Below are 13,498 nucleotides of genomic sequence, written 5' to 3'. Positions count from 1 at the left end.
AAGCATATCTTGCTAAAGTTAAGGAAGATTGTAAAGAACTGGAAAAAACCTTGAAATCTTTGAAACTCTTGCCTTCAAGATAAAAAAGCTGGAACATATACAGAAAGTCATGATTGAAGAAATCAGTTTCAATTCTCCATCACTCCCAAATGCCTTAGACTATATTTTTGCTTTCCTCTGCTCTCTCTGTTCTTATTTCAATTCACAAAAATCAATGATCCTTTTCCAGTACCCACTCAGCAATCATATATGTGACAGCTCTGATATATAAGGGACAATCACTGACTGTTCCCCAAAGAACCTGAATAAACTCCCACAGATAGACACTCACAAATCCTTGAATGTAGAAATGCACAAGCCTTTCTTTGAACTTGCTTTCTTTAACAAAACCCAACAGAATGTAGGGGAACTATGTGTGTGCATGTGTTTACACAAGTCAGTGTGAGTCCCAGAAAGGGTCCAACACAAAACATTCCACTGCAGTCAGCTCTTACTACAGAAAGGTTGAGACATCCCAAGAAGCCACTGTCAGCACCCAGCATACAATCAGAAGGTACTCAAAAGCAGCAGTGATGAGTCTGATTGATGTGTAAGGCACAGAGTAAGCAGCCAAATCTGTGCCTTTATTTGGCATTTCAGTCTCAGCTGAGAATAACATACAATGTTGGCTGCTCAGAGAAGCTGTGGAATGTTTTGAAGAAATCCAAGTGCTTGGCTTTTCCCCCAAATTACTTGGAGAAAAAAACAAAAAAAAACCAAAAAAAAAACAAAAAAAAAAACAAACAAAAAAAAATAAGTAGAAGCTCTTTTATGCATATATATCTATTTAGCAGGCTGTCCACAGAAATTGTGGATGCCACATCCTTGGCAGCTTTCAAGACCAGGTTGAATGGGACTCTGAGCAACCTTGTCTAGTGGAAGGTGCCCTGCCCATGGCACAGGGAGTGGAAGTGGATGACCTTTAAGCTCCTTCCCAACCTAAATCATTTTATGATTGACAGAATAATCAACGGTGAGGAAAGCACAGCAGGTGTGGCTGTGCTAGTCCATTCAGAATCAGCGTGCTAGAGATTTGCCCCCCAGTTTTCTGTGTTAAGAAACAAGAACTCAAATGTTAAAAGCTTTTTGTAACATAAATAGATCAAAATACCACAGGCTTATCACCACGAGTTTTGAGTATTTGCCATTGCTTAGGGAAGTTAGGTTGCTGAAATGTAAAAATCAAAGCTGATCTTACAGGGCACTTGAAATCCACAGCTAGTTGTACAAACTTGAGACCAGATAACCAACCCAAAGAAGAGGCAGAACCTCTAACAGGCTTGTTTAATTTAATTTCTAAGACATGGTTTTAGCAGTGGCACTCTCCATACAAACCATTTTGCAAGCTCCTTTACAGCACTGCTCAGCTGACAGCACAGCAACATAAAAGCACTCAGGGACTCTGTGCATTCACATCCACTTTTCTTAATTTACCCACAGACTATTCATTACTGTCAGACAGTATCTACTACACTTAATGAATCTTGTTATTCTCTGTGTGGTTTTTGAATTCTTAAGGACTATTTCTTTTGTGAGAATACCAGCCCAAACCCCTATTGTTTTGGTGTCCATTAAAACATTTCCTCTAGAAGACTGATACACTTACAGTTGCCCCAACTCCTCCCAGTCTGGTGCAAGATTTCATTCCTAGCTGTGATAGTGAGATTCACAGTCCTTTGTCATGCTGTGGCTCCTCTATTTCCCTTCCTAGGTTTCCCTGAGACTGCCACAGAGATAGGCAATCAACTCACCTGTCTTTTCCATGATCTCTTGCAAAACAAGAGCCACAACCAGAAATGTGTGAGCAAGAGAAAGATCTGCTGCAAGTAGGGAAGCTTTTCTCTACTCTTCTCTTTCCTTTCTGCTTCAATTCACTTATACCTTTCTTCTTTTTTTTCCCAGGTTTCATCAAGTCACAGATAAAAAGAGGTGACAAAACCCCAGTTTTGCCCCTGTTCTACATCTACATCATAAATCACTTAGGCTATTTTGCTAACATTTAACATTTCTTTTGTAGGGGCATTTATTTATTTATTTATTTTTAACAGCAATTGGATGACTACCTAAGTCTCTTACAAAGAGCTGAATGATGGTTATTTAAATACTGATATTTTTGGGTAGAGATGGGACATAGGAGGTCGCTTATTTATGTAATACCCTTTCCTTGTACTGCAAAGATTATTTGATCTCTGTTTTGCAAAGAAAGGATATAATTATTTTTAAAGATGATCTAATCAAGAAATTGAGATTGGGATCATGGGTCAATGGTTTCAAGAGGGAATGTAGCAGCAAGGAAGAGAGGCAGAAATAAGTCTTCTGCAGTGTTTAAAGGGCACAGGAACAACATTCAAGATGCCCTACAGCTGGGTAGCAGCATTATCACTCATTCAGAGTAATATTATTTGATTCCTCCTACATTTGTGACTAAAGGTCATAAATGAACCACACACACAGAGCATGATTCACGGTACTGGCTTTGGTATTCTGTGCTACTAATATTGCAGAATGTTTGCACCCTGGCTTTGTTCATGCTTCATTTAGCAGAGTAACCTTTTATTCATCTCAGATCTTATGGGCAAAATACAATCAATGACAGCTAGCAAGCTCTGAAAGGGCTTTCTGGAAAGCTGAGAGAGCTGTGAACCTGTTGGAGTAGGTCCAGTGGAGCTGGTCAGAGTGCTGGAGCATCTCTCCTGTGAGGATGGGCTGAGAGAACTGGGGTGGCTCAACCTGGGGAAGAGAAGGCTCTGGGAAAACCTCCTTGCTGCCTTTTCAGTACTTGAAGGAAGTAGTGGAGAGTGACTTCTTACATGGGTAGAGTGTGACTGGACAAGACAGAAGTTTTAAACTGAAAGAGGGGAGATTCATTTTAGCTGTTGAGAGGAAACTCTTTCCCAGAAGATGGTAAAGCACAGGTTGCCTAGAGAAGCTGTGGATGTCCCATTCTTGGGGGCACTCAAGACCAGGTTTGATTGAGCCCTAGGCAACATGATCCTATGGGTGGCATCCCTGCCCATGGCAGAGGGGTTGGAACAAGATGATATTTACGGTCTCTTCCAACCTAAACTACTCTATGATTCTATAAAATAGAGTAAGCTGACAATGTATTACAAGTAATATTTGTGGAGAAAGGATAGCAGTTTTTAATAATAGAATCACTATTTAAAAATTAAATACTGTTCTTGTTCAAAGTGTCAGTATCAGTCTCCAAGGCCCAACTTACAATCTATCATAAAATATATGTGCTCCTTGCATTCCTCTGATTTTGGGGTATTGTGTGCTTCAGGCAGGCTGTAGAATGAGCAACAGCTGATGCAATTTTACCTGGCTGAACTAAAATTAGAGGAGCAAAAACAGTACCAAAAATGGATAAATAAAATACTCTATTCTCCTTTATTGTAAGTAACAGGACAGCACTGGAGCTGCTGGTCTACTGAAAAAAAGATCACAGAGTTCACAAGAAAAAAAACCATAAAGTTGCTGCTAAGGAATAAAGCCACCAATGGCATTTTATATCCTCTTACCTTTAGAACAATCAAATTTCAAAAATGATAAATAGGAATAATTCCAAGAGGATGCCAGCAGAATGAGTGATAGCAAAATCAGAGAGACCTCTCAACCTCAGAATGGAAAATGAAGACATTATTCTCTTAACAAACGTGCCACCTATTATCCCCTCTATACACAAGCAATTTAGTATTCCTGTCAACTGACTGGCTAAGTCTTTCCATTTTTCTCTTGTTGCCTAATTCCTGGAGCTCATTTATATGCCTCTAATTTAGTCAAGTTCTTAAAATAAAAAGCCTAGGAGCTGCCTTTACCTAATTTTATACTCGACCTCAGCCCCACCATCCTTCTCAGCTAAGAAATGTCTTTAACTTGTGGAAGAACCATCTCTGCATTCAAAATGCTCCTACAGTGTGGATATATTCAAAATCAGCTTGGGACTTTCTCAAACTTTCTCTCATGTTCAGACCATAAAAACCTGTCTAAGCAACTTTAGCTCAAAAGACTTTAGCTCAGTTCTGAGGATGCTGCTTCCTTCTATTAACTGTTTCAAGCTCACACCTTTCACTTTTACTAGGCTCTTTCCCTGCTCAAAAGCTGTATAAAATCCCAATCTCTTAATTTACCTCTGATTTTCTTTTCATGTGCCTTGTTAATCTGAAACACGATCTGTGTACTGCACAATTTACAACACAAAACCAACTTGGTAGATGATGCCTACACAGAATATCCTGGACCTGCCTCCTTGTGATAGCTTGAGTGCATTTTAAATAAGCCCAGGCCCTGCAACTTTCTGCCTTGTTACTTTGAGAAAGAATACCACACAGAAAACTCAGGTGGCACTTAAAGAACTATTAAGAGCTCAAATCTCTATCACTGATGGCAGCATGTGGTTTCAGAACTGGGGAGCCTGTAAGTACACCTTTATGGTTAGTTTGGCAACCTGAGCCTCAAACAGCCCCTTTCCATTGAAGGATGGCTCCTAAAAACTGCCCTGAAACACTATACAGCATCAGATTGATTGTGAAATGTTTGCAGAAGTCAGCAGCAATGGAATTCTGCCTGCATTTCATTCCAAGAATGAAGCTTACAAATAATTATTTTTAAAAACCATCTTAAAAAATGAGACAGACCCCCAAGGTAGTGCAAATTATATGTCCTCTGCTGAGTCTCTGCAATACAAAATGCTAATTTTTCTATTGCACAAAGCAGAATGAAATCAAAGAACCACTGAATCACAGAATGGTTTGGGTTGAGAAGGACCTTAGAAACCATTTAGCCCCAACACCCTCCATGAACAGGGACACTCCCCACTAGACCAGATTGCTGAAAGCCCAATTCAACCTGCTCTTGCACACTTCCAATGATGGGACATCCAAAACTTCTCTGGGCCTGATAGACAGATACATATATCCAAAAGAACTTCTCATACTTATTTACTCCTCCAAGTAGGACAGAAAATAAAATGCACAAGAGCTTTGATATCTTCAAAACTCCATCTCTTGCATGATTGTGTCTGACTAATCGTAACAAATAGAACAAATAAGAGCAACACAATCTGCACCTCAGCCCGCAAACTAAGACACAGCTGGTGTGCTGAATTTTACATCAGCCAACCTCAAAAGTACATCCATAAGAACACACTGTAGATGACATAAAGAGCTGCAGTACCCATCAATTATGCCTGTTTGACACAATGTCCTGAAGTTCCATCTAATGGGAACAGTAATAATTAGAATGGGATTGGATTCTCTTCAAAAGCCTACAGAGCCCAAAGCCCCTCACTGCTGTCACTTCAGAGATGAGAACAAGCACTGAGAACACTCAAGCACTCAAACTTCCACTCCTGCTTGTCAACAGGGTGACTGACCCAAGCACAGCCCCTCTCCCATACAGCTGAGCTGCCTGGTATACGTGAGCTGCACGACTGCACCTTGCTCAGGGCTCCTCTGTACTGAAACACACCAACTTACACACTCATGGTTATTTATTATCTACATGTGTCAGTGACCTCTGCACACAAGATAACTGCAGTCTCTGCCTTTGAAAGCTTACCTTGGGTGTGCTTCTGCTAACATTGGCATCAACAGGAGTCAGACTAGTCTAAAACACTCCTCTGCAAAGCCTATCAGGTAATTACGAACCAGAAAGAAACAAAAATTAAACTGTACATTGCTTTTCATAACAGATAATCTGAATTTCTAATCCTACCTATGTGTACTACCAGTATCACTTTTTTAACCCAAAACTTTTGTCTCTTCAATAATCTGTGCTCTAGCACAGATATCTTAAAAATAATTGATGCATTGGTACAGCCACATTATAAAAGCTACCATGCAGAAGGTCGAGGCTGAGATCTGACCTGGAGATTTTCACACTGAGGACCAGAGTGAGAGATTTTCTGCTCACAGAGGTTGTACAAACTTTGATAAAATGAGTCAGAAAACAAGGTTATTAACTGCCCTCTCTTTTTGCTTTGGTACTGCCTCAGCAACAGTTCAGCAAAAAACATTTCAATGAAATATAAAAAGTAGTTTAGGTAAATTGCCCTTAACACAAAAGCTGTGGTTCTAAACATAAACTCTTTCATCCCTCATTGCAAAAATAATCTAGGATTGCCTACATATTTCCAGATTTTCCCTTCCCAGTACTTGATCCAAAGTATACAGGAACAGTACTACTGGGAGTATTCACACATTTAAAGTAAAAGAAAGCTTCTATATCCTCCGTTCTCTGCTGCATACATTTCCAGCAAAACCAACTCCCCACATTTTTGCTCCCAAAATCCCAACTAAGCAATAACCTCTAGAAACTCAAGTGGCCCATAACTGTTATAGCAGTAGCAATGAGAGGGCACTCTATCATCTGCTACCTCAGCAGACAGCCTGCCAGCTTGCTGCCAGGGTCACCTTTGGCAAGGTTCCCACGTGGCTCCTCCTTTGCTGCAGGACAAGACATTTACCTCCTGCCAGAGCAGCTCCTGTTGCCAGGCTCAGAGGGGCTCCAGGTCCTCTCATGCCCCTGCCTGGTCACTTGTTTCTTTTTGAAAATGTTCTATTGATCATATTTATAATTAAGCAATCACTGAATATCTGTAAAGGAGAAACTGTGAAAAGCCTTTTTCATCTGTGTTTCTTTTCAGTCTATTTCTTTGGTTTTGGTTATTCTTTTTCTTTTATCAGTTTAATCTACCCAAATTTAACTAAGGTTTTTGTAAAGACCTTGAAAAATTATAGGCCACAGTGCTCAGAAGAAGGCTGTTCCAAACAACACTGCTGCACTGATCTTAACAGAAAATCTGTGCTTATTCAAGGTGTAAAAAACCCAAATGAGAAGCTGATTAAAATCTGCAGAACATCAGATTAAATCATCATAAAAATACATGTACACCAATAAAGATCAGAAGCGTTTGTTTACAAACAGAATGACATTAAAAGAAAAATATTACAGTCACCATGTAGGCACAAAGCATTTCAAACCTAATGATCCCCAGAATGAATACTGCCTGGATTATTTTTACCTTCCCTCTTTAATTAAATAAGCACATATACTTCCTTCTTCAAGAGCATCATATGGAAGGTAGACAGTGAATATTTAATGAGTAGGAACATTTTCCTCTTTTTTTTTTCCAAGCTCATTCCTTAATTCTTAAACAGTATTCTCAATCTTCTCTGAGCATATGTGGTGGGGGAGAGAGCTATTGTATGCTGCAGCCTCTGAGTATTCCCCACAACACACGTTTAATAATGATTTTCTCTTATAAACATACTTCAGAGCAAAAGCATGGTGTTTTTCCCACTGTAGAGATAAACAAACAAGGATCAAAGAAATGAGGGTTGAAAGCACCCATTTGTCTGGAGAGGATGCTTTAAGGCACCTATGTTGGGGTCCACCATGCCAAAATGCAAACCTCTGTAGGGCAGACCTGAAGTAGCCACACCTGAGCCTAAACTCTTAAAACCACCCAAGAAAAGTGGCATTTGACAAATGTGTTTCACCTGCCCTATTTAGGCATCTGCATCAAGATGAGACCAGCTTTTTTTTAGAACATTTCTCTCACATGACTGTTTTTCAGATCATTATGCAGCAAGTTACTGTGGAAGGTAAAATGTATGCAATCATTCCAATTAAAATTTGTAATGTAATATATGCACCAAGGCATCTGAGTAAGGCTGCATGGGCATCTTAAATTCTTATATTTCTAATCCCTGAAGAGCTGAACTGAAAGGAACTTTGCAAAGACAAGAGAAAACTTCTCCTATATACACAAAAAATCTTGCAAGAGAGATCTTAAAGAAGCACAGAAAGGACACATCCTTTCTTGTTTGCTTTCCCTTTGCAGCTGATTTCTAGTTTAAACATAGCAGCTGATGCTTCTCCCACATTCCATATCCAACTAAAGAATGACAGGATGTACTGAGAAGATCAGCAGCATCAAAGCCTTGCCACAACTTATAAAATCAAATGCTGAAATTTGAAATCTGGTCTTTTATGCGAAAGCCAAAAACTATATAAAATGAAATACATGGCGGCTGTTCATCCAACAGTTTCTGTGGCATGTTCAAGGGTAGGAACTTTTGCTGTGATCTAGATACAAAGTGAGATGACCTCTAAAACTTAGCAGAGAACTGTCTCTTTCAGGTGTGTACATCCCATGCTGATGCTAGAGTACCAGAAGAGAAATATCTTATCAAAGGGGTAAAGAGAAAATGGGCCTGGAATGCCCTTTTTTCATTAGTAGAAAGGAGAGGACTGAGTGGTAATTTGGTATGATCAAACATTCTAAACACTACAATTTTAAAGTAATCTGCATCAGTCAAGTCTTTGCAATACAAGTATTTTCTACACTTCAGATTTGAGTTGGCTGTAGAATCCCTAATTTGATGTTGGCAAGAAAACAGAACATTGATTTACTGGTGTAAACAATGCTTATATTATAAAACTTTTATGCTGGCAGAAGACACATTTGTTGGCATAAACTGGGTGTCCATTTGGTGAGAACTGAGGAGGGGGACAAAACCACACAGGTCTGCAGTTTATTTCCCTTTAAGCAAAGCTCTTCAAATATAAGACATGAGCTTTTCTTTTTCTTTTTGCCTTTGGGTTCTATTGTATATCCCAGCTGAAATCAGTTGAAGAAAGTGTTCTGACTGGTCAAATATTCACTCACTGTACAGATGAGCACTACCACGAGAAGTACAAGATCTTGTAAGATGTTGCACTGGTGCAATTATCTTGAGAAACTATGTTGATTTCAAGATAAACCTGTTCACCTTAAATGTTGATTTTCTCCACTACCTACATTTCCAGCTCATAGACCTTATTACTGTCTTCTCTGAACAGTACACATCTCCCAAGTGCTGAGTACTAGATGGTGTAGTCTCACAGGATCAGCTTCAGGTCTCATTCACATGGGTTTTGCACTAAAACACCATTAACTGAGGTTGTATTTAGGCAAAATATCTAAAAATATCCATCCTTTGAAATCCATCCCCTTTCAGCATAAATGTTCTGTGAAATGATTAATGAACCATTAACCTGACTGTAAAGAAATAAAAATCTGCATCCTATTTTAACTTCTTAGATTATGCCTGGTACAGGTGTTCCCACAAATGACCTGAGGGACTCTTGGGTTTTTCCCCCTTGACCTAATCTGTCAGGCACAGTCCAGATGTCTCATATCCATGAAAAAAAGTCAAGAGGATGGAGTGGTTCAGTTCCAGGTTTTTTAAAAGCCTCCCCTCAGGGGAAGTCTTGGGAGACATTTAATGTTTTCCTCTCCCTGGAATGGAGGCAGGACTGTTGCCTTTCTGCTGTTATTTCATTAGAGATGGGCCCTTTAAAAGACAGATTCTGAGGTTCCAGCACAAATTCTCTCTAGTATAAAGCAAATCAGATCTGTCTCTTATTCCTTAGTCTCTCAGATGACTGCAATGTCACGAACATAAATCTGGGCCTGTATTTTTTCTTAATTGGATTTTTTCTGATTACAGAGTTTCTCTTGCTTTGAATTGCATGGCACATACAAAAGATCCTTTTATCTCCACAAAACTTAATTATCACTATTTCTATAAAACTTTCACCTCTGCACTCTGAATTTAAGTACTGCAGCTACCTGCTTATTTTTTTTTTTTCCAGACAAGCAGAAGCCAGGATATCTCATTATCCTGCTGTTATCATAGTCTCTGTTGACCAGCATGCAAATAACAGTGAAGTCAAATTACTGGCCCAATTCCAGCTGACCAGAGTTATGAGCATATGGTAGGGATGCCAATTCTCCTTCACACTGCATTCCAGGGTGTAGTTGATCTGGACAGCCCTCATGAGAAGTGGAAAGATTTTATCAATCTTTATTTCCCATCTTTTGCTAAGTGTCTGTGAGGGTTATTTGCTGCTTTGCTCTGCTTTCTTGAAGCCTGGATGGTGGACAGGAGTGATTACTACAAGAATCGTCTCCTTCCATCATTTATCTATCTTTAATAACTTATAAAAAGAAGCAAATTATTGCATTCTTAGGAGGTAGAGACTGCTTCCATTTGAGGATCTAAGCCCTTGAATTAGCATCTAAAATATTGAGACCATGTAAAGAGATGTAAAGAGATACTAACATAGATTAGCAAGGGTCTACTTTAATGAATTCTCATCATGAAATACATTTGGTATATCAGATTGATTTCTTGTAATTGTAGACTATTTAGATTAACTGCATAAAAATACAGGTTTCACCTCCCTGACAAGTCTTCGAAGACAATTTTTTCCATTACTCTCAGAACTCAGTAAAACAGAATATTTTCATACATGAAGTGGAACTCCTCCCCATTCCTAGTTATTTATGATAATTAAATTGTACCCTTAGTTTTCTGTTTTAAGGACTCTCATTTCACCTTTACAGTTTTTTTTTCTCCCATACCTAGCAATGTTCATTAAACTGCTTTTAATGAGGTCATAGTTTTAAAAGCACTTGAGATAAATTTAAATTGGATCTGTTAGAGTAATTTGTAACTTAACAAGTTCAGCTAAACTCTTAGGGATCTCTTTAGAGATGATCAAGAAGTTTGTAAAGAAAGAAATACCTATAAGATTTATGAAATCCTTCCAACAACTCCTCCCTTCTGCAATCACCGAGCAAGACAGCTATTAAACTGCAGCAGCAAATCACAACTATACAGAGAAAAGATATTGGGCAAACAGACTTGGGAATCATGGAAATCATACTTTTCTGATTAAAACATCTTGTTTTTAATTACTTGTAACTTACAACTTAGCCACAATACAAATACTTGGTGTGATTTTTTTCTTACAATGGCTACTTTTTTCAGACTGTACTTTTTTCTCTCCCCTTAGTTATTTTAGCTGAAACAGGTCATCAGGAAAAGACATAGTTTGTCCCACCTACCCTGCCCCTCCCCCTGAAAATTCTAAAGAACTTTATATGGAAAAATTCATGTTCCCCCTGTCTTCTCTACCTGACAGAATCAAGAGCTAAGAGGGGAGAGAAGGACTTTTTGGGCAAGAGGGGAGGATCTGAGGTGAGCGGGTTATTGATCTGTAAAGAAGCTGCAGAACAAGAAACTTGGGAATGGTTTGCTAAGAGACAGGGATAGGAGAAAGGGCTAAAGAAGGACATGCATGTAAACTGCAAAAGGCCTTTAAAAGAGGGAAATCAGCAGTGTGAGAGAAATGTGTTGGAAAATTACCTAAGCCTTACTTGGCAAAAGACAGCAGAAAAAACTGGGCTGTAAGGAGAGGGAATAGCATGTTGGGGATTTAGGACCTTCTAGAAAAGACAACTCAAACTAGGTCAGCAGAGAAAGGAAAAATCAGGCTGCTACTGGGAAAAAGACAGTAATGCAGCTCAGAACCAGGATAAGAACAAAGAATAGAAGAAAAAAGCATCAATCCTCCATGAAATAGATAGGAAGGAACATGAGATCCAGAACCCTTGCAGTTCTCCACTTTCAGCAAACACCTTTGAAACCCTGCAGCCATGTGTGTATCAAGACTCTTCTGGTCTCCAGGAATCAATCACATGTGCACTGTGCTGGACAGCTGGTCTGATAACCTGCTGACAGAGAGCAGGCTGGTGGGCTTAGTGGCTCTCCCTCCTTTGAGGAACTATTCTAGTATGGATGTCAGAAGCTTGAAGTTTTTCTGGCAGAGAAACCCAGGTAATGGTACATAATGATGCATCAATGCTGTTCAGGATCTAAGCTTACACAGGAACTGGTGAGCCACAAACTGAGAGTTGCTCATGCAACCCAGGAAAGAAAAATTTGTTTCTTACAAGGCCCCCTTCTACACCTCTTTCACTGCTCAGCAGTCCTCACAATGAAACAAATGTCCTACCCATAGGTGAAAGCACCATAAGTTTTGAGGAGTAGCAGTGAATGAGATGAGCAGGAGGTGTGTAAGGAATAAAGAGGGAACTGCAAGGAAAATAAGGTTATGCAACAGGGAAGAACACCTGACTGCTGCTTTTAAGTATCAGACTATATCACAATTTCTGTAAAGGCTGAAAGGGATCAACAGCACTGGTTGCCAAATGCAAGCGTTTTTTTTATTTCACTATCATAGCCAGCAGTTGTATCTCTTGATCGTAAAAAAACCCTGATCAATCAAGGACTGTTTTTTAGAATTTCAATTTGAATTTGAATCCAGCCCAAAAAGCTGTATTTTTTTAAACCATAATGCCTATTTACCTTAGGTTTCCAAGCTATCCCATTTATATCAAGAGGTGTTAAAAAAGGTATTTATATTTCCTTTAAGGAAGATGAGTAGATTAAAGCAGGTAAGGAAGCAGGAACTTACAACAAACTGATTGGTATCAATCATCTTACAGCTCATGGTGAGACTAAGTGAAGTCTGCACATCGTATTTAGTAGCAGCATGAGAGACAAAGGGTTAAAAGGAATAACCCATTCTTCCTATTGAGCAGAAAAGAGCAGAACTGAAAGCCAGAAAACTCAACAGCAGAAAAAAAATCACAAGCCTCAGGCTTCTCATGCCAAGGGTAAATCATATCCTACACTAGATGGAATCACAGGATGGCTTGGGTTGGAAGGGACTTTAAAGATCATCTAGTTCCAGCCCACCTGCTATAAGCAGGGATTCATTCCACTACATCACGTTGCTCAGAGCCCCATCCAACCTGGTCTTGGACAGTTTTAGGGATGAGGCAGCCACAACTTCCCTGGGCTACCTCCAGTGCCTCACTACACTACAGTGAAGGATTTCTTCCTTATATCTAAATCAAATGTACTGCCTTTCAGTTTGAAACCATTTCCCCTTGTCCTGTCACTACAAGCCTTGCAGCAAGCCTCTCTCCATCTTTCCTGTGGGCTCCCTTCAGGTACTGGAAGGCCACAATTAGGTGACCCAAACCCTTCTCCTTCTCAGGCTGGACAAACCCAGCTCTCTCAGCCTTCCCTCATAGGAGAGGTGCCCTCTGATATCTTGGTGGTCTCCTCTGACTTGCTGCAGCAGGTCCCTGTCCCCCCTGTGCAGGGACCCAGAGCTGCTGCAGCCCTGCAGTGGGGTCTAGAGCAGAGGGGCAGAATCCCCTCCCTGCCCTGCTGCCCACGCTGCTCTGGCTGCAGCCCAGGACACGTCTGGCTCTGTGCTGGGAGTGCCCATGGCTGGGTCATGTCCAGCCCCTCCTCCAGCAGCACCCCCGAGTCCTTCTCAGCAGGGCTGCTCTGATCTGTCCATCCCAGCCTGTGCTGGTAACAGGGTTTGCCCCATCCAGGTGCAGCACCCTGAACTTGGCCTTGTTAAACCTCATGAGATTCCCATGGGCCCACTGCTCAAGCCTGTCCAGGTCCCTCTGGATGGCACCTGCCAGTTTGCTGATGTGAGCTCAATCCCTTCATCTGTGTCATCAATGAAGATATTAAATAACACTGGTCCTCTGAGGAAGTCCACTTGTCACTGATGCCCACTGGGACTCTAAGCC

General features: G+C 40.3%; 1 protein-coding gene across 14 annotated transcripts in view; it reads right to left on the bottom strand.

Moving 5' to 3' along the window:
* The window catches only part of GRIP1 (glutamate receptor interacting protein 1), a 303,224-nt gene that overhangs the window by 51,389 nt on the left and 238,337 nt on the right, over positions 1-13,498 (bottom strand). The gene's annotated exons all lie outside the window — the stretch shown is intronic.

This window comes from Erithacus rubecula (assembly GCF_903797595.1).
Source record: "Erithacus rubecula genome assembly, chromosome: 4".
Classification (NCBI taxonomy): Eukaryota; Metazoa; Chordata; class Aves; order Passeriformes; family Muscicapidae; genus Erithacus; species Erithacus rubecula.
The sequence above is the reverse complement of the archived record's forward strand: the minus strand, read 5'-3'. Positions and strand labels throughout refer to the sequence as shown.